Genomic DNA, 6,684 nt, shown 5'->3' on the forward strand with positions numbered 1-6,684 from the left:
GCGCTCCTTGAGGGCGGTCCACCGGCGGCTGCGGAGGGGAGGCTCGGGAGGGGGTGGGAAGGCAGGGAGGGGGCAGCGACCGGGCGGGGGTGGCAATGGAGAGGTGGTGGGCTGGTGGGGGCAGCGAGGCGGTGTGGGGCGACGGGGCGGTGGCGGTGCTCATCGGGCGAAGAGGAGAGGGGAGGAGAAAGAGAGAGGGCGATGGCGGGGGCAAAGGCCGTTATCTTATTTTGAAGCGTTGTCGTCCGTGTTGCCTTTGCCGTATGCAAGCTGATGGCAACAGACTCTTTGCCGTCTGCTAGCGGACGACAAAGTGGGGGGCCGTTCGGGATTTACAGCCAGTGGACCAAACACCCTCTTTGCCGTCAACTAGCGGACGACAAAGAAGCTTTGCCGTCCGCTAGCGGACGAAAAAATAATGGCTGATGGCAAAGCATTACTTTGCCGTCTACTGCCGCTTTGCCGTTTGCTTTCTCTTGGCTGATGGCAAAGACATTCTTTGCCGTGCGCTAGAAGACGGCAAAGAGATGGCAGACGACAAATCTTCTGATTCCAGTAGTGAGAGGAGTACATCCCACTGCCTCGCCGATCTAAGCGCATCAAGATGATGAAGGAGAAGAATAAGAAGAAGGAGGAGTGAAGATCTTAAGAAAAGCTAGTCTTCTTCTAATTTGCAGATATGTTGGAAACTTGTTGGAAACTTGTTTTGGATATGTTGTTGGAAACCATTGTATGTTGGATATGTAGTTGGAAACTTGTACTCCCTCCATTTCGATTTACTCGTCATGGTTTTAGTTTAAATTTGAACTAAAACCACGATGAGTAAATCGGAACAGAGGGGGTATGTTGGAAACTAATTGTTATTATGCTTATTGAAATTATTTTGAAATGTGTGTATATGTATATCTGTGAAATTTTGTCAAATTGAATGAATTTAAGAAAAAAATTAGAAAAAACAAGGGCTATACAACCACTTTGCCATCCGCTGGCAGACGGCAAAGGTCTTTGCCATCAGCCAGCAGACGACAAAGTTGACACGTGGCAGCTACCTGTGCAACCTGGGGTGTACTGGGCTAGCCAATTTGGTAGCTTTGCCGTCAGCTAGTTGACGGCAAAGACCTTTACATCTTTGCCGTCTGCCAGCTGACGGCAAAGCACGCCGTTAACCCCTTAACGGGTGTAAGCTGCCACATGCACCGTCCAGGCTCTTTGCCGTCCGCCAGTAGACGGCAAAGAGGGCTTTGCCGTAGCTTATCTAGCCAGACATGTTGTCGTCTGCTGGCTGACAGCAAAGGCCTTTGCCGTCCGCCAGGCATGCCTTTGTCGTCAGCCATGGCGGACGGCAAAGTGCATAATTCCTGTAGTGCCTCCACCCCCTTCTCCATTTGAGAGAGAGCCATCAAAACATGCCTACACTTCGACTAATCATTTTTAAAGAGAGAACTGCCTACTCATGTGTTGAGACCAAGACATTCCGTTCCTACCACAAGAATCTTGATCTCTAGCCTTCCCCAAGTTGCTTTCAACTCAAATCATCTTTCCACCATATCCAAATCTGTGAGAGAGAGTTGAGTGTTGGGGAGACTATCATTTGAAGCACAAGAGCAAGGAGTTCATCATCAACACACCATGTATTACCTTTTGGAGAGTGGTCTCTCCTAGATTGGTTAGGTGTCACTTGGGAGCCTACATCAAGATTGTGGAGTTGAACTTAGGAGTTTGTAAGGGCAAGGAGATCACCTACTTTGTGAAGATCTACCCAAGTGAGTCAAGTCCTTCATGGGCGATGGCCATGGTGGGATATACAAGGTTGCTTATTCGTGGACCCTTCGTGGGTGGAGCCCTCCATGGACTTACACAACCGTTACCCTTCATGGGTTGAAGTCTCCATCAACGTGGATGTACGATAGCACCACCTATCGGAACCACGCCAAAAATCTCCGTGTCTACATTGCGTTTTCTCCCACCAAACTCCTCCCCTTTACCTTAATATGCAATGATTTACATTCCTCTGCTATACTCTTAGAATTGCATGTGTAGATTCATTGCTTGACTTGTGTTAAGTTGCTAAAATCTGCCAAGACTAAAAACTGTGAAAAGGCTAGATTTTTATTTGGTCGAGTAGTCTAATCAACCCCCCTCTAGACATACTTTTGATCCTATAGGAGGACACTCCCTCGGGAGCTCTTGGTGTCGTCCGCCCCGCGAGGGTCTTGCCTTGGCGGTCTTGTAGACGGGCCATACCATGCCGTCAAAGGAGCCACGCCATGGGCCGCAAGTAGCCAAGTCTGGGTACCTTCGTTCCCAGAACACCGACAAGTAGCCCCCGGGGCGAAGCCAAGGGGCAAAGGAGAAACACCGTGGGCCCCAACCACCCGCGGGCTGACCTTGACGCGTGGTGCTTGACAAGACATGGACGCCGCCGCTTCATCGCGTTGCCTCGGCAACCGCTCCGAGTTGACAACAGGCTGGTGCATGCAACAGGGCCATCATCACTCGGAACATGGAAGGTAACCGGTTAGCTTTCCTCCGCCTATAAAAGGGTGACGGGGTGGAGCCCGTAGCCCATCTTCGTCTTCTTGCCCCCGTTCTCCTATCTCTGCCACATCCTCCACCTTGGTGAGGCAACCATGGCGCTAGTAAGGAGTTTTCTCAGCCGAAGAGAAGGGCATGGCCTCCTAGGTGGGACTAGAGGTGCCGCCACCCAAGAGGGGCGTGGCTATCCCCGCAAATCCGTCGTCGCACCGGCAAGGTCATGACGGGGGCGCGGTCGTCCGCCTCTGATGCCTGCATCAGCTCCGGCAGCCCGGAGAGGAGCCTCCCCACGGGGGTGGCCGAAGGAGCCATGGCAGACGCGGCCAAGAGGGAAGACGTGTCGTGGCCACCCGGCCACCGCATCCGCGTCCGCACTCGAGTGTCGTGGCCTGCAAGTTTGTCATATGGGTGGAGGGCCCTCCTGGCACCTGGCTTCTGCTTCCAAGATCCTTCATGGAGGAGCTGCCGGCGGCAGGACCCATTAGGTTGCGGCTATAGCCTGACAACTACTGCAACGGATCCTCGCGGGTAGAGGTCGAGGTCTCCTCCATCAGCCATGTGCTCTTCAGCCATGGAAGGCAGTCGCTTGCCCGCACCCGTGACCTGAAGGGGAGGCATACCCTCCACTTCAAGTACGATGGGGCGACAATGCTCTTTGTCAGGATCTTCAGGGAGGACGGTAGTCACCTGGGGTGCTGCCCTGAAGGCAGTGACGACGACAGTGACAGCCCTTCGGACGACACTGGTTAGCATGGCGGCGGCGGCCTCAGCTGTGAACTTGCCCTTGGCCGCCCATTTCCAGCAGCGGCAGCGCCTCCTCTGGGGGCTTCTCATGCGACGATGACTATGATGAGCTGCCTTGTCGCTGCGCCCGGGCCCAGGAGGATGTCAAGCCGCCCTAGCAATGCGCCCCTGTCCAGCAGGAGGAGGACTTCGACTAAATGCAGGTGGTGGTGGAGCCCAGCTTCAGGAGCAGCGGTCCTCAGGAAGCATCTTCTTTTGCTTTGTGTTTTTATTTCCTGCGTCAAGAGTTTGCGAAGAGCCCCGCAGGGGCGTGTAATGAACTGCGGCGCTTGCACCTTAGTGTTTCTTGCTAATACTCCTGCATTATACTACCATTAATTGGAAGGTTCCTGCCTGGCGTGATTAGAATAACTTAGCTTGGTGCGCTAGTGGCCCTTGGCAGGTCCCTTCGTCGTGGTGGCATGCTCCTCCGGGGCTTCTCCTAGTGAGGATGTAGTTAGAGTCCCTGGGCGACCTTGGGAGGCCCCTTGACAAGCTCCGGAGCCTTGAATGGCATGCCCCCGCAAGGCCTCCGGGGGGCATTTTTTGTACTTGCGTAGGCCTCTGGAGCCCCTAAGCAAGGGCTGGCAGTTTTTGGCGCGCCGGGGCGTGATGCCCGCAGGGCAAGGAGGCGAGCACTCCTGAGGCCGAGGGGTTGATGGCTTGCTCAAGAGCGTCATGCGAGGATTTTTCGAAGGTATTGGCGAGGTGTACACATGGGCAGGCCTTCGGCAGGCGCAGCTTAGGCTGGTTCAATCGTATACACCGTGCCTAGCCCCCGCTCGCGAGACACGATAGAGGGAGCCATGGGCAGCTGCCGCATTCCTCAAAGACGAAACACAAGAGAGGAAACACTTCTAGGAGAAGAAATAAAAAAGGAAAATCCCCCTTTTTCAAATAAAGATGCGAAGAACTACAAATTTCATTCCAAGAAGTAGCAAATGGGTTACAAGAGCAAGGCAAAAGAATAGCCGCATCCAGCACCTATGCTAGTCTTCTAGTCTTCCCGCTAGCGCATAGCATGGGGCTTCCAGTAGACGTGGATATAGTCGCTGAAAGACTGTGTCATCCGCCAGTGCGGAGCATGGGGCTTCCACTTGGACATGGGTGGGAGTCCCCCGTGAGGCTCAAGGGCAGCGCTCGAGACTCCGTGCCGTGTACACCCCTGCTCATTATTACATGAGACTGTCACAGGTAGAACTTGCGAAGATGCTGGATGCCTAGGCATTCTGGACGGGGACCTCATCCTGCGTCTCCAGGCGTACGACGCTAGACCTCGAGACACATGCGATCCTGAACAGGCCCTCCCACACGTGCGAGAGGTTTTGGAGGCCCTCCCTTGAGAGGACCCGCCTCAAGACAAGGTCCCCGACCTCGAGAGTCCGGGAGTGGATGCTACGACCATGCTAGCACCGCAGCGCCTGCTGTGACCTCGCCGCACAGAGCGCGGCTCGGTGGCGTGCCTCCTCCCTGAGCATGAGGTCGGTCCCCCATGCGGCATCTTGACGCGCCTCGTCAAATGCCATGATGCACAGGGAGTGACTGACCTCATGTGGGAGGACCGGCTCGGCCCTATAGACGAGGAAGTATGGGGTCTCGTCGGTGGGCTAGTCGCAGTGGTGCGGATGGACCACAACACGACTGAAGCTCATTGAGCCAACCTTGTCCGCAGGCCTCGAGCTTTTTCTTGAAGCTCCTTGTCTTGAGGCCCCTCATGACCTCTGTGTTGGTGTGCTCGGCTTGGCCGTTAGTCCATGGGTGTGCCACAGAAGCATAGAATATCTACGTTCCGAGGTTAGAACGATATGTCCTGGAAAGATTGCTTGTGAACCGGGAGCCATTGTCTGTAATGATATAGTTGGGGACACTGAAACGGCTCACGATGCCCTTGATGAACTTGACAGCTGAGCCAGCAGGGACGGAACACACGGGTTCCACCTCCGCCCACTTGGTGAACTTGTCGATGGCGATGCAGAGGTGGCAGTATCCACCGGCTGCCCGAGGGAACGGGCCCAGGATATCCAGCCCCCGGACCACAAAGGGCCATAGAGCGGAATGGTCTAGAGTCCTTGCATGGGCTGGTGGATCTACTTGGCGCGGAACTGACAAGCTTCATAGGATCTCATCAGCTCGGTGGCGTCGTTCAGCGCCGTTGGCCGGTAGAACCCGCTACGAAACACCTTACCAACTAGGGTACGCGATCACGAGTGGTTCCCACACTCTCTGCCATGGATGTCTGCCAACATCTCATGCCCCCGCTCCTTGGATAGGTATCGCAGTGTGACATCGTTGGGGTGCTTCCGGTGCAAGCAATAAGTAGTAGCTTAGCAAACCACGCGCTCCGCGTCCTCTTCCTTCTTCGGTAAGGTGCCACAGAGAAGGTAGACCTTGAACTCCTGAGTCCGGCAGCCCTCCTGCGGCTCCAATGCCAGGAGTAGGCGGGCTCCTGAGGTCAGGCTGCTGGGCGGGGCGCATGAGGGCAGGGCCAGTGGGGGATCCTCTTGAAGTAGTGCTGGACCTACGACTGGTGGTGCTGCCGATGGCTTGAAAAGCCTTACCTCAAAGACACCGGGCTTCTGGGGCTCACGGCGAGATGCCCTCTTGGCGATGTCGTCCGCTTCCTTGTTCGCAAGGCGTGGGAGATGCTCAAATTCCAAGCCCAGGAAATGCTTTTCAATTTTACGTACCTCCTCCAAGTAAGCCTCCATGTGCTCGTCCTTAGGTTTGTACTCTTTGTTGGAGAAGTTGACGAGGAGCTGGAGTAACCATTGATGGTGAGGCGCTTGACCCCAAGGGCGGCCGCGGCCCTAAGGCCAGCAATCAAGCCCACGAACTCCGCGATGATATTGGAGTCTTTTCACCATGATAAAAACATAGTTGCACAACATAGTAGAGCTTGTCCTTGGTCGACGAGAAGAGTACAACTCCAGCCCCCGCGCCCTGCCGCGCGAAGGCCCTGTCAATGTGCATGGCCCAACCATCAGGCGCCTCATTGCCAGGAACGAGGGATTGGCCCTCGTCTGGCCCTCGGTCTGGAGCGTCCGTCCATTCTACTGCAAAATCGGCGAGGGCCACACTTTTAATGACCATGGTCGTGCTGAACTCTAGCTGGAAAGCCTGTAGCTCGATGTTCCACTCCGCAACCCTTTATCGGTGTTGGGGCTACGGAGCACCTTCTCTAGGGGGTATGCAGAGAGGACCTTGATGGGGTGGCCCTCGAAATAATGGCACAGCTTTCTCAAAGCGACTAGGAGCGCGACAGAAGCTTCTGCTGCATGGCTTAACGTGCGGCATCCCATAGCACTGTGCTGACCAAGTACACCGGGTGCTTGACTATAGTCGAGGAATCATCGGCTCCTTGCCCCG

This window comes from Triticum dicoccoides, chromosome 1B (assembly GCF_002162155.2).
Source record: "Triticum dicoccoides isolate Atlit2015 ecotype Zavitan chromosome 1B, WEW_v2.0, whole genome shotgun sequence".
Classification (NCBI taxonomy): domain Eukaryota; kingdom Viridiplantae; phylum Streptophyta; class Magnoliopsida; order Poales; family Poaceae; genus Triticum; species Triticum dicoccoides.